This window comes from Chiloscyllium punctatum, chromosome 8 (assembly GCF_047496795.1).
Source record: "Chiloscyllium punctatum isolate Juve2018m chromosome 8, sChiPun1.3, whole genome shotgun sequence".
NCBI lineage: Eukaryota > Metazoa > Chordata > Chondrichthyes > Orectolobiformes > Hemiscylliidae > Chiloscyllium > Chiloscyllium punctatum.
Window position 1 is genome coordinate 29,247,110 of NC_092746.1, and position 15,941 is coordinate 29,263,050.

The following is a 15,941-nucleotide window of genomic DNA, read 5'->3' on the forward strand; positions in this document are numbered from 1 at the left end:
GAGGTGGAGCCCTTCAGGCAAGTATAAAACTTTGGACTTAATTTTCACAGCAACCCTTAGTGTGCTGTTTGATCATAAGAATTCAAAGGATGGGAGAAGGAGAAAAACATTTGGACTCTTGAGCTACATTGCCATTCAGTAAGACCATGGCTGATCTGATTGTGGTCTGGATTCCACTTTCCCTCCCCTGCTCTCGTAACTCTTAACTCCCTTGTAGATCAAGAAAATCTGTCTGCCTCAGCTTTGACAGTGACAACTCAACCTCTATTGTTCTCTGCAAACGAGAACTCCAAAGACATATGACCTCCTGAGAGAAGAAATTCCTCCTCATCTCTGTCTTAAATTAGAAACTCTATTTTTAAATGATGCACGTGTGTTCTAGATTTCCCTGTGAAAGGAAACATTCTCTCAGCTTTTACCACGTCAATTCACCCAGAATATTTTATGTTTCAAAAAGAACATCCCTCATTCTTTGAAAATCCAATGAGCAAAGGCTCCAACCTTCATAAGACATCATTCTATAAATCAGTCTTGTGAACTTTAACGGAACTACTTTCAATGCAAGTATATCTATGTTTCTATATTTCTGTAGCGGTTAAATTAAAGATATGTTTTCAAGAAGGAGTTGGATATAGTTCTGAGGACTAAAGGGATCAAAGGAAGGCAATGTCCTGGTTGTATTATTGCTGGGCTGTCAGAGACCCAGGTAATGTTCTGGGGACCTGCGTTTGAACCCAGCAATGGTAGATAGTGGAATTTGAATTCAATAAATATCTGGAATTAAGAGGCTAATGATGACTATGAATCCATTGTTGATTGTCAGGAAAATCTTATCTGGTTCACTAATGGCCTTGAGGGAAGGAAACTGCCATCTTTACCTGGCATGTGACTCCAAACACACAGCAATGTAGTTGACTCTGGGCAATTAGGGATTAGCAATAAATACTGGCTGCGGAAATGATGTCCTCATCCCATGAATGAATTTTAAAAAGGGATATCAGGAGAAAATGGGAACAGCATACTAAGTTGGATGATTAAGTCTGATCATATTGAATGGTGGTACAATCTGGGAGGGCTGAATGGCTTAGTCCTGCTCCTATTTTTGATGTTTCTATCTTTTGTTTTAAGTAAGGGAACCAGAACTATGTCCAATAGTCTAGGTATGATCTCACCTGGACAAATTTACAGTTGTAGCAAAACTTCCCTAATTTTATACTACATCCTCCTTGCAATAATGGGTAACATTCCATTTTCCTTCCTAATTTCTTTCTAAAGCTGAATGCTAACTTTTTGTGATCATGTACAAAGATTCCCAGATCCATCTGTACCACAGGATCTGTCCATTTAATTAATATTCTGCTTTTCCTCCCAAAATGAACTTCACCTTTCCCCATATGACAAAGACCAAATTTTTGCCCATTCTCTTTACCTATCTGTATCCTTTTGATGGTTCTTTGAATTCTCACAACTAGTTTCCTACCTATTTTAACTCGTTCACTCATGTCATGATACACCTCCAGTGCAGAATAAGACTGGAACCTGGACTTTCCTGCCCAGAAGTAGGGTTACAAACATTGTGCCACAATGCCTATTTGCCTTTCTATTTATTTTATTCCAGAGATATTACATAACTCTGAAGAAGGTGGGACCTGAACCTGGGCCTCTTCGCTCAGAAATAGGGGCATTACCACTGCACATTGGGGCCCTCCTGATCTCTGTATAATTAGAAAATTTAGATCTAATACAAAGCCTTCATTTGAGTCACCCGTGCGGTTTGTATATATTTGAGGCCCTAGCACCTACCTCTTTGTTACAGTCTAGATTGATTGTTGCATTTGCAACAAATCAGAGCACAGCGTGCATTGTTCCTACTGCATTTACTCATGGTCTAATTTGGCAATGAGGTCTGAAACAGATATTATGCTCCTGATTTTCATAGACAATTTTTTTCAACAAGTTTTTAACTGCCAGACTGCTTCACAGTTCCAGGTATTTTCCAAACAACCTGTTCAGAGATATTATTACAAACCTCTGGAACAGGGGAAACTTGAACCCGGGCCTCTTGGCTCAAAGGCAGGGATGTTACCACTGCACCATAAGACCCCTACTTAATTTAGTTCCATGGTTGCCACTTTAAAATACGTCACGTGTTTGTGCTAAAAATAATTGTCCTGTTTTCCTCAACTTTCTATCTAAAAGTACAAGCATATCCTAAATACTTCCATTCACGTCCTGAATCAGAGACACCAGGGCCCATATTAAATAAATAACGATAGTCAGTATTCCAAGGACGAAGTTGGCTAATCTATACATAGGCAGCTACTCACAATGCTAAATTGGAAATGAACACTGGTCTATTTTAATACTCAGATCAGGCCTCTGCTTTCATTTCAGACTGGAACTTGTTTGTTTAGTTGCATCTTGCAATGCGAAAACTTTGATAAGTTGTTTCAGATCTTGAATTGTTTAACAAGTCATTAAAGTGAACACTAGAGGCTGGTCACATCAAAACTTTGCAAAATAATATTGCAAAGGAACAACTGCAGAGGGTAGAAACCCACAGGCGATTTGGTGATGGGGGACAAAACAAAAATCAGTTGTGTGCAAGAGAACTTCTGGATATTAAAAAAAAGCAAAAAGAAAAATCACAGCTGCTCTCTTCCCACACTGGTTTACTAGCTTTCCCAATTCCCAACCCATTCCCAAAGGTTCTGTAAAATTTTAGTCACTTACTTAATTATAATGCTAATATCAAATAGGTACTGTGAAAGTGGAAAGTGAGTTTCTTTCCAAATTAAGATATTATTTTTTGATGAATAAACAAATGAGGTAGAATTCATAACATGGTAAATTAACATGGTTGATGGAAGAGACAAGCCCTAATGGACAGAAAGAATGTGTGTTTTATTCCTACTACCTGCAAGTGTAAATCTATCAATTAAGCAACAATACATAGAGGGAAAGATTGAGCATATGGAGAACAAAAGAGCAAAGAAAGGGTCAGAAAATTAACAAAGGGCATAATTTACCCCTCCTGAGGTAGCAAGAATAAGTCAAGAGTCTAAAGTAAAAACTGAAAAATGTTTGAAATAAATTAACTTCAGATGAATGCTCAGGCTAGAGACTGGGCTGACATGAAGATATCAAAGGAGCAGTAAAATCGACGTTTCGGGCAAAAGCCCTTCATCAGGAATAAAGGCAGAGAGCCTGAAGGGTGGAGAGATAAGCTAGAGGAGGGTGGGGGTGGGGAGAAAGTAGCATAGAGTACAATAGGTGAGTGGGGGAGGGGATGAAGGTGATAGGTCAGGGAGGAGGGTGGAGTGGATAGGTGGAAAAGAAGATAGGCAGGTAGGACAAGTCATGGGGACAGTGCTGAGCTGGAAGTTTGGAACTAGGGTGAGGTGAGAGAAGGGGAAATGAGAAAACTGTTGAAGTCAACATTGATGCCCTGGGGTTGAAGTGTTCCGAGGCGGAAGATGAGGCGTTCTTCCTCCAGGCGTCTGGTGGTGAGGGAGCAGCGAAGAAGGCCCAGGACCTCCATGTCCTTGGCAGAGTGGGAGGGGGAGTTGAAATGTTGGGCCACAGGGTGGTGTGGTTGATTGGTGCGGGTGTCCCGGAGATGTTCCCTAAAGCACTCTGCTAGGAGGCATCCAGTCTCTCCAATGTAGAGGAGACCACATCTGGAGCAACAGATACAATAAATGATATTGGTGGATGTGCAAGTAAAACTTTGATGGATGTGGAAGGCTCCTTTAGGGCCTTGGATGGAGGTGTGGGCGCAGATTATGCAATTCCTGCGTTGGCAGGGGAAGGTGCCAGGATGGGAGGGTGGGTTGTAGGGGGGCGTGGACCTGACCAGGTAGTCACGGAGGGAACGTCTTTGCGGAAGGCAGAAACGGGTGGGGAGGGAACTATATCCCTGGTGGTGGGGTCTTTTTGGAGGTGGTGGAAATGTTGGCGGATGATTTGGTTTATGCGAAGGTTGGTAGGGTGGAAGGTGAGCACCAGGGGCATTCTGTCCTTGTTACGATTGGAGGGGTGGGGTCTGAGGGCGGAGGTGTGGGATGTGGACGAGATGCGTTGGAGGGCATCTTTAACCACGTGGGAAGGGAAATTGCGGTCTCTAAAGAAGGAGGCCATCTGGTGTGTTCTGTGGTGGAACTGGTCCTCCTGGTGTTTTTACCATGAAGATATTAAAAACAATTCAATGTTGATCAATGTGCCAAAATATTTTGGGGGTAAAAAAAAATGAAATTGGAGAGTTAACTTCATGGAATGATGCTAAAAACTGTAAGTTAACAGAATGATCTTTGGCATTAAACATGTAACTCAAAGTGTAGCTCCAGGTAGAAAGAAGCTGAAAATTAACACCAACAATATTTTGTGTTTTATAAGCACAAAAATAAAGAAGGAATGAACCATTATAGAACGGTGTCGTTGGGTTGTCATTGGAGATACTGACCTAGAAATTGCTTCATCTCAGCTTCCTGAATAAACTGAACTCAGGAAACAATCTTTGCATAAGAATAAACATACCCTAACCACACTCAAAATTAGATATCTGGTGTGACATAAATTAAACCACTGAAGTGTAGTTGCATGTGAGACATCCTCAGGCCTCTTTGCTGGCAAATGAAAATCAACTTTGAAGTCCCTGTGTGGCTGGCCATGGCTCTCAGCTATGTGCTCGACTGTAGTGAACATGTGGAAGAACAGGGCGAGAAGATCAGGAGGGACCCAAGTGGGAGACAGTGATGGTATTCGGTACCTTGATGGGGCCACAAGTTGTCAAGTTGGAGTAATTTGCAGAGTGAGGGAAAAGCAAGGCTACGAATGGAATTAAGTAACAGCACGGCAATTTTGATGTTGACAGATGCTTTATTCTAAAGCAGTATGAAAGGATTAAGTTGCAATGGGATGTTTTTCATGCTGGGCTCTATAAAAGTGTTCCGTGTGAACAAATTTAAAATTGCTGTGAATTTTAAAAGTAATATTACAGTAATTTTTAAAGTAATAAGATAAAAGGAGCCCAACTCATTTCAACTGATTATAAGTCAAATAAGTAAATTAGAATTAAATAATGTGGATCTATGATATTCAAATGTATGCATGGTTTCAAATCACATTCTGATTTATAGCCGTCAAATTCATTGCCCCACTGATATGCCAGATTTCAGTTCAGACCAGTTAATATATTCCTAAAGGAGAAGAATTTTTTTACCTTTTGTCAACTTAGAATCAATAATGGTAGCTGAAAGATCCTTAAAAAAATTGATAGTGCTTTATAGATGTTAAATTTGTTTTCTCGATTGTTAGAGTGAAGGTATTATTGGATGACTCAGTGGTACAGTTTCTTAATTGATATTGAAATGAATGGTGACTAAAAATAACTGGAATAAAAATGTAGACACTGTGAATAAGACCTTACATAAGAGGAAACAAAACTGTTCTTATCCACATTAATTGTCAGCAAGGATGATGAAAATCTGGGGAATTAAATTAAAATTGATTCATTTAAGTGTACAGAAGAAATCATGTCGCAAGGAGGCATTGAAGTGAGGAAACAGAAGGGACAGGGAAGAAAAGAGGCAGTCGCAAAAATTCATCAGGTACAGTGGAATTTACATGTATAAGTAGAAAAATGTAATTAAAAAGGCTAATTAAGTTTTAAGTTTCAGTTTAAATGAGCTAGAATACAAAGGGGAGGAAGTTGTTTTGATCATTGATGTGGAAATTTGGTTAGTGCAAAACAGACTTTCCTCAAATTATTCTTATTTAGGGAACAGTGTTACAACAAGGAAGGAAGCAGTGTTCATTCTTGGGAATGAAATAAAGCAGGTGGTTTATTACTGTAAAGTGGGAGATGACAACATTAACAATGACCACAATTCTGTTTATAGTAATAACGAACAGAGACAAGAAAATATCAAAGGTAAAAATGCTCAATTGGACAAGAACTAATTTCAGTGTCTTAAGAAAGGATCTAATACATATTGGAAAAAAGTACTTGTACTGAAAAGCAGAAGCAGAGCAGTGGAGAGTAATCAGGGAAGGGATATTTCAGGTGCAATCTCGACACATTTCTCAGAAGGGATAAGGTACACCATCTAAAGCTTATGACAAAGGATAGAATAGTAAAAGAAAAAAAAGGATAAGGGGCATATGACAACAGTCAGGAACAGAATTCTGTTAAATAACTAGGAAAATTATGGAAAATACATGGGAGTATTGAAAATGTTAAAGTGAGAGGTGAAGAAAGATGATAAGAAGACTACTGTCAACAGTGAAGTGAACTCTAAAAACATTTCTGAGACATGTAGAATTAGATTTTTCCTTCCTACTGTAGGTCTGAAGGAGGTTGGACAGGCTTAAATTTTTGCAGGACTTGAATCCAGGATTCCCACTCATATTTCCAATGCTGGCAATCTTTATTGGAGTGCAATATGGGGGCAGATTAGAGAACAGTTTGTATGCTTGATGCTGCCAAACATTGCAGAAGTGGACCTTTGAGATCTTCTGCAGTTTCAATCAAGTTTAGCTACTTTTTGTAAGTAATGTGAATCATACTAACACAGAACATTATGCACATTGTAAACTAACTTAAACTGGTCTGTTCCTAACATAATTGCTATCTTAAGAAATGCTTTAGAAAAACCCATCAAAAGCACCCTCACCTATCAAACACACCCTCAGATTTTCCATCACGTATTTTGACAATTTCTCGCATCGCTCCCGTTATCAATGCTATCATTTTTTTCTGTTAATCTGTCTTGCATACCCAAAGTCACTTTAATTTCCTATTTTACTTAAGAATTGCTCAACACACATTTAACTACACGCTAAGATTGCTGCTTCTCAGCTTCTTAAATTTAAAGTCGAGAAGTGTGGCGCTGGATAAAGCACAGCAGGTCAGGCAGCATCCGAGCAGAAGGAGAGTTTCAGGCATAAGCCTTTCGTCAGGAATGGGGAGAGGGAAGGGGGCTGAGAGATAAATAGGGGGTGGGGGTGGGACTGGGTGGGAAGGTAAGTGGGATGGCAATAGGTGGATGCAGGTAGGGGGGTTATTGTGATAGGTCGGTGAAGAAGATGGATTGGACAGGTGGGAAAGAAGATGGACAGATAGGTCAGGTCAAGAGGGCAGTGCCGAGTTGAAGGAATGGATCGAGGATGAAGTGGGAGGTTGTGAGATTTGGAAACTGGTCTCCCTGTGCTCACACCTCCCAGCTCATCTCTGTCCAAGGCCCTCAAGGGTAATTTCAAATCCGGCAGAGATTTTCCAGCACATCCTCCCACGTCATTTACTGGATCAGTTGCTCTCAGTGTGGTATCCTCTCCAACAGGGAGACCAAGCGCCAACTTGTGGAATGGTTCAGGCAACATCTCTAGTCTGCACACAGCAAACAGCCCCACCACCCTCTGGCCAACCACTTCAACTCCCCCTCCCACCCCTCCTGGGCCTCCTTCACTGCCAAGTCAAAGCCACCCATGAATTGGAGGAAGAACACTTCATCTTCTGCCTTAGGACCCTACAACCACACAGCATGAACATTGACTTCACTAATTTCTCACCTCATCCCAGACCCAACCCTCCAACTCGTCACCACCCTCATGACCTGATCCATCTGTCCATCTTCCTTCTCACCTATCCGCTCCACCCTCCCTACTGATCCATCACAATCTCCTCCTATCTACATCCACCTATCGCCATCCCTCCTACCTTCCCCCCAGCCCCATCCCCACCTCCCCTTATCTATCTCTCAACTTCCTTCCCCCTCCACATTCCTGATGAAGGGCTTATGTCCAAAACGTTTTCTCTCCTGTTCCTTGGATGCTGCCTGACCTGCTGTGCTTTTTCTAGCGCCACACCTTTCTACTCTGACTCTATAGCATCTGCTGTCATCACTTTTTTCTTAAATTTAAAGCCAATTAAATCACAACTTTTGTGATATCACACTTCTGACACTACTATTAGATTTTATGGTTAATTAGTGTTTTGTCTGACTGTATTTCATCGTGGACAGTTTTGATTCATTATATATGGGTGGGCCTGCCTTCTGCCCATACTCTGCTGTTTCCACTTTTGAGTTTCCTGAGTTAATATCTCTCTCACCTTCACCGTTATCAACACTTACTATAACCATTGACTTTTTTCTTTCTTTATTTTGTTAGTTATTAGTATTAACTTGTGGTGATGAGCATTATTCCTATTTGTTCTTTCTTTCTTTTGACCCTCTATGAACTTTTATTCTCCCTACAGGTTCCACCTGTCCTTTTGCACACTCACACATGCACCCTCTCACAGACCTGTACCCCTTTTACACTCACACTCACATACATACACATACACACACACTCTCGCATACACTCATAGCCCCGCTCCCCCACATGCACACCCACATGCGCACATACACATGTAAGTTTGTGGGGTGAATTTGTACTTGTAGAATTATATTTTAATTTGCTCAAAAACTGCATGAATCCATGTAAAATTCTGTAAATTTCTTTTTTAGAAACAGCATCAGTCTGAACTTTGGGGCACAGACAGCCTCACACAGGGCACCTCATACCTTCAATGCATTATCTGAGACGACGTGGCACCTATTGTTAAAGTTCACTTGAGAATGTAACTTTTAAAAAGAGTTCTGGGATTTACATATGAAATAACTGAAACCAACATGGTCATTCTAAAAGAGGTGAGACTTAACAAACAATCCTGGTCTTTTTCAATACATAATTTCAGTTACATCACAAAGTAAACGTTTGCTATAAATTCTGTGTCTTATGATCTTGTATTCCACAACCACCGCCACAACACAGCCAAGCAGCGCTCTGAAAGCTAGTGTTTCCAAATAAACCTGTTGGACTATAACCTGGTGTTGTGTGATTTTTAACTTTGTCCACCCCAGTCCAACACCGGCATCTCCAAATCATGCCTACCATCAACATCACTAACTGCTGGTTCAAAGTGGAGAGGATCGCCAAGAAGATCACGCACATTGACACAGACATTAAGCTTCTGCAGAAATGCAGAAAAGCAGGGAAGATCCCAAAAGGATTAGGCATCACAAACCAACTCAAGCCAACCTACAACACAGGCTATGCGGAGAGATTTTGCCACCACATCTCTCATAAACTCCTCAATTATCTCGTGCACCAACTCTACAGCAGGCGCCACAACCTTGAAAGTGAGATGGAGTCCACACTCTCATCCTGCGCTCAGGATACAGCAGTACAGTTATGGCACATTGCCAAACAGGCAAGGCGACAAAACAACACTACATACAAACCAAGAACAAGAAACTGCAGAAACTTGGCATCACCACCAGCAGTAGCCAAGTCCGCCCTGGCACCATAGTGGAAAACATTATCATCGTGGGGAGGTCGATTGTAAAAACTTATCGGACCACACCCTTCAACCGGAAGAGATTGAAGTTCCTAGCAGGGGTCTCAAATTCTGCCCCACCACCAAGATGGACCCCATGGGTCTTATAGCAGACATGGAGGAATTCATCAGATGAATGAGACTCTGGGAATTCTTTCAAGATGCCAGCAGAGATTCCACTGAGGAACAGTCATCACTGGGATCTGTAGAGGGGCAATCAAAGAAGGAGACGACTTAGATCCCATCAGAGGGCCGCTGCCGTGGGCTTGACATAGATGATTAGATTCCCTACAGTGTGGAAACAGGCTCTTCGGGGCCATCCGAGTCCACACCGACACTCCGAAGAGTAACCCACCCAAACCCATTTCCCTCTGACTAATGCACCCGACACTATGGGCAATTTAGCATGGCCAATTCACCTGACCTGCACATTTTTGGACTGTGGGAGGAAACTGGAGCACCCGGAGGAAACCCACGCAGAGACAGGGAGAAGGTGCTAACTCCACACAGACAGTCGCCCGAGGCTAGATTTGAACCTGGGATACTGGTGCTGTGAAGCATCAATGCTAACCACTGAACCACCATGCCACCCTCAATGTATGCTCAAACCGTCAGGAAATATATAAATGCCAGATTCATCAGCCGCACCCACAAGGTAGAGCAGAACATCACCTGATCACAATGCAATGCCATCCAGGCTCTCAAGACCAATCACAACATTGTCATCAAAACAGCAGATAAAGGAGGAGCCATCATCATTCAGAATAGAACAGATTACTGCAAGGAAGTGTACCGACAACTGAACAACCAGGAACACTATAGGCATCTACCGGCCGATCTGACCAAAGAGCACACCCGTGAACTAAACACAGTGATCAGGACTTTCAATCCACTCCTTCAGAGTTCCCTATGCACCCTCATCCCACGTACTTCTCACATGGACGACTTCTACTGCCTTCCAAAGATACACAAAGCCAATACACCAGGACGTCCCATCGTATGAGGCAATGGGACCCTGTGTGAGAACCTCTCTGGCTATGTTGAAGGCATCTTGAAACCCACTATACAGGGGACTACAGATTTCTTACATAAACTCAGCACCCATAGACCAGTCGAACTGGGAACATTTCTCATTGCAATGGACGTTTCTGCACTCTACACCAGCATCCCCCACAATGACAGCATTGCGGCAACAGTCTCAGTACGCAACACCGACAACTGCCAATCTCCGAGCACCATCCTACAACTCATCTGCTTTATCCTCGACCACAACATTTTCACCTTTGACAACCAGTTTCTCGACCAGACATACGGAACAGCCATGAGGACAAAATTTGCACCCCAATATATCAACATTTTCATACACAGGTTTAAACAGGACCTCTTCTATATGCAGGACCTCTGCCAACACTAAACACCAGGTATATTGACAACATTTTCTTCCTCTGGACCCATGGTGAGGAGTAACTGAAACAACTACACAGTGATATCAATGAGTTTCAACCCACCATCAAACACACTGTGGACTACTCTTTAGTATCTGTCTCATTCTTGGGCACATGTATCTCCATCAAAGATGGGCACCTCAGCACTTCACTCTACCACAAACCCATGGATAACCTCACAATGCTACACTTCTCCAGCTTCCACCCGAAACATATTCAAACAGACACCCTAATGGACAAGCCCTCCACATACACAGGATCTGTTCAGGTGAGGAGGAACGTGACGGTCATTTGGGTATACTCAAGGATGCCCTCATAAGAACAGGATAAAATGCTCAACTCATTGACCAACAGTTCCGACGGGCCACAGCAAGAAATTGTAATGACCTCCTCAGGAGACAGATACGAGCTACAACCAACAGGGTACCCTTCGTTGTGCATTATTTCCCAGGAGCCAAACAACTACGCCATGTTCTTTGCAGCTGCAACACATTTTTAATGAGGATGAGCACCTCGCCAAGATCTTCCCCACACCTCCACTTCTCACCTTTAAACCACCACCAATCGTCAAACAGATCATTGTTCGCAGCAAACTGCCCAGTTTTCAGGACAGCACCATACAAGTCTGTCATGGCAGACACTACAGGATGTGTCAGACACGGATACCACCATTAGATGTGGGGACACCACCCACCATGTATGCAGCAGGTATTTATGTGACTTGGCTAACATTATCTACCTCACACGCTGCAGGCAAGGATGCCCTGAGGCATGATACATTGGTAAGATAGAGCAGTGGCTATGGCAACAGATGCATGGACACTGCACAATAATCAACGATCTGGGACATTTGACCTCAGACCTTCGGGTGACCATCCTCCAAGACGGAATTCAGGTCAGGCAACAATGCAAAGTGATCGAGCAGAGGCTGATAGCTATGTTCAGTACCCATGGGGATAGCCTCAACCAGGACCATGGGTTCATGTCACACTACAGGTGACTCCATTGCATTACACATACTCTCTCTCTCTCTCTCTCTCACACACACACACACACACACACACACACACTCACGCAGACCCTCTCTCATACACAAGCTCTCTCAGACGCTCAAACATGCACACCCACACTCACACACACACCCTCTCACAGACTTATACCCTTTTACAGTCAGACACATACACATACACACAGTCTCTCACAGATACTCATATCACCCCCACGCCCCAACACACAAAAGCGCGCACACACTCAGATACATTTGTGGGGTGAATTTGAACTTGCAGAATTATATTTTATTTTGCTCAAAAACTGCATGAATCCATCTAATATTCTGTAAATCCCTTTTTTTAGATTAGAATCAGTCTGAACATTGGAGCACAGACAGCCTCACACAGGGTACCTCACACCTTCAATGCATTATCTGGGCGACATGGCACCTGTTGTTAAAGTTCGCTTGAGAATGTAACTTTAAAAAAAAGAGTTAAAAACCAGGAAAGAGTTCTGGCATTTACATATGAAAGAACTGAAACCAACATGGTCATTATAAAAGATGAGAGACTTAAACAAGCAAGGTCTTTTTCAATATATAATTTCAGTCACATCACACTGTAAACGTCTGCAATAAATGTGTCTTACGATCTTGTACTGCACAACCACCTGATGAAGGAGCAACGCTTTGAAAGCTAGTGCTTCCAAGTAAACCTGTTGCACTATAACCTGGGTGATTTTTAACTATGTGCAACAAGACTGGGTGACATCCAGGCTTGGGCTGATAAGACAGGTAACATTTGCAGCCCACAAGTGCAGGCAATTACTATCTTAACTAGGAGAGAATTAAATTAAATCCTCTTGGTATTCAGTAGCATCATCACAATTGAAGATGCCACGACCAGCATTCTAGGATTTACCACTGACTGGAAATGGAATGGCTCACCCATGTTACACTATGGCTATAACAGTAGGTCAGAGACTAGGAATTCTGTGAAAAATAACTCAACCCAACAACACCCAAGAAGCTTCACAAGCAGCCCACTTGATAGGCACCCAATCCCACATCTCCAACACCAATGTGTAGTGCAAATTGTATATAACATCTACAAGACGGACAGCAGTGGCTCACAAAGACTTCTTCGAAATCAAAAGAAGAACAAGGAAGAGCATGGAAACACCACCATTTCCAAATTCCCCTACAAATCACACACCATCCTGACCATACATTATCATTTCTTCACTGTCACTGGGTCACAACACTAAAATTCTCCACCTTACAGCTCCATGCATATACCTGCACAGTACATGGACATTCCAATTCAAATAAGCAGCCCATTCCCACCTTCAGGGATCTTATAAATGGGCTTAGACAATGACATCTACATCCCATAAAAATACATTTTTTAAAAGTATTTTTCATGTTAGAGTAGTGGAAATGTGGAATTACTTCTTCAAAAGTTTCTGAACGTTGGACTAGTTTAAATTTTCAAGACTGAGTATAAGTTTTAATTAAGCAAGATTAAGCAGTGATTTTGCAGTGTTCAACAAGCAAAATTCTTTTAACTCACTTTCTATTTTAATATGAAATTTCCCTTTTTGATCAAATATTTGGTCATCTGACCTAATATATTTTACATGATTTGGCATTAAATGCCTTATAACAATTTTGTGAAGCGGATTTGGGTGCATGTTTTCTTACAGTAAAGGCCCTTAACAAATACAAGTTGAAAGGTGGAAATTGAGTCCAAATACAGATCAGCCATGATGTAATTGAATACTCCACTTGAGGGGCTGAATGCTCTAACTATAGTTTACCTTTTATTGCTCCATGTAGAAGTGAATGGTTAGATTATATTCCCTGCAGTGTGGAAACAGACCCTTCGGCCCAACAACTCCACACCGACCCCCCCAAAAAAAACCCACCCAGACTCATTTCCTTTCAAGTAAGGAACCTAACATTATGGGCAATTTAGCATGGCCAATTCACCTGGCCTACACATCTTTGGACTGTGGGAGGACACCAGAGGAATCCCACACAGAGAATGTGGAAACTCCATACGACAGTTGCCCAAGGCTGGGATTGAACCTGGCACTAGGAGGCAGCAGTGCTAACCACTGAGCCACCAGGCTGCCCAGTATTTTCCTGTATGCATGTCAGTATTTTGCAAACAAACATACACCATCAACAGTAAAATCTACAAAATTAATTGTTTCAAATCCCATGAACTTCAAGCTGTTTATGTGAGTTTAAAGTAAGTGCTAGGAGAAAGTGAGGACTGCAGATGCTGGAGATCAGAGCTGAAAAATGTGTTGTGACAACCACCTGATGAAGGAGTGGCGCTCCAAAAGCTAGTGTGCTTCCAATTAAACCTGTTGGACTATAACCTGGTGTTGTGTGACTTTTAACTTTGTGCACCCCCCCCCGTCCAACACCAGCATCTCCAAATCATGTCTATCTAGGGTATTGTCTGCACAGCCACCTATTGTATATAATAGCATACTGACCTGCTCACTGCTTGGCTTCACAGTGAGGCTAGAAGCAGAGTAATACCTTTTAAATCTTTTGCACCAATTCAACCTCCCTTTTGCTTGTTGGAACCCATGATCTGCTGAAGTATTTTCCCTAATAGCAGAAACTTATCTATACTTATTTTTCATTCACTGCTACCATAATATTTTTGGTCTTGTTGTACTCCTTAAAACATGTCTATTGAGGTGAGGAAAACATGAACTTAGGGAAAATCTCACTATGTCTTTCTCTTCTCATGAGAGTGCAAGAGGTAGGAAGGTGATGTGACATTACATCATTTCCTATGGCGTTGCGGCTATTTTCTTTAGCAGTCAAAGTCAGACTTAATTCATCAGACTACAATACTAAGTAACACAAGACTAGTTTTGTAATGTTCACTGCAATATTATTACAATGTTGCAACAACTAGGGGTTACTACACATGTTTCTGACAATATCTTGATGATGTAAATTCATAAACTGGACTGAGGCAGTAATTACACTATTAAAGAAAGTTCAAAATTACTGCTTAAACTAATAAATAATCTTTTCACAGGTTTGTTGAAAAAATATCCTGAGTGTTTGGTGCCTACACTGACAGATTTCTGGCATTCAAAGCTATCTTGTGACTCATGATTGTCACAAAAAAGTCACAAAATCACTCTTGAGGCACTTACTTTAAAGCTGAAAAATGTGTTGCTGGAAAAGCGCAGCATCCAAGGAGCAGGAGAATCGACATTTCGGGCATAAGCCCTTCTTCAGGAATCCTGAAGTGTGCTTCCAGTTAAACCTGTTGGACTATAACCTGGTGTTGTGTGATTTTTAACTGGATAGACAAGATGTCAACACAAAAAAAGTAATGTATGAGCAAGTAATAACAACATTTGACACACTTCAGTCTGTGAGAAAAAAAATTGTCATTTTGATGAGGATACAGCGATAAGGGGAAACCATTTTATCAACGATGTGTGACATGTAAAGAATTATCTACTGTATATAGTACCTTAATAGAACCAGTTAGGGAACTGATTTGCCGAGAAATGCAAATCTTAGTCAATGTATTATCGCAGGAAAAGTTAAATTCCAAAGAGAACATTTATTGATGACCTAGAGAAGCCATGAAAGTTTCCTAATCCTGGTTGTATAGCCAGCAAAATGGTGGAAAATAGATATCAATATTGAAAATACATGAATAATGCTGGATAAAAAAAATACATTGTACACCTTCCCTGATTTTGTTTCCAAGACAATTTCCATTAGAAATGTGGACATGATGTTTAAAATTGAAATACAAAAGAAAGGACACATGTACAATTTCAAAATGATGACTGAACTTAAGCATGTTTTAGGACCATTGTCAGTGTTGGATGAATCTGTTAAAAATGCTGTTTTGTACAATAATTTCTTTAATAATATAATTACTGCCTTAGTCTATTATAATATTTGTTCACCATAAGCTAGATATTGCCAAAAAACTTCAGAAGGTTTTGTTAATTGAACATATTTGTTGGCCTTTGAGGAAACTCCTAAATTATGCTAAATAAAAACTGAAGAACTACTGAAGCTGGAAACCAAAAACTAAAACAGAAAGTGCTGGAAAAGCTCAGCAGGT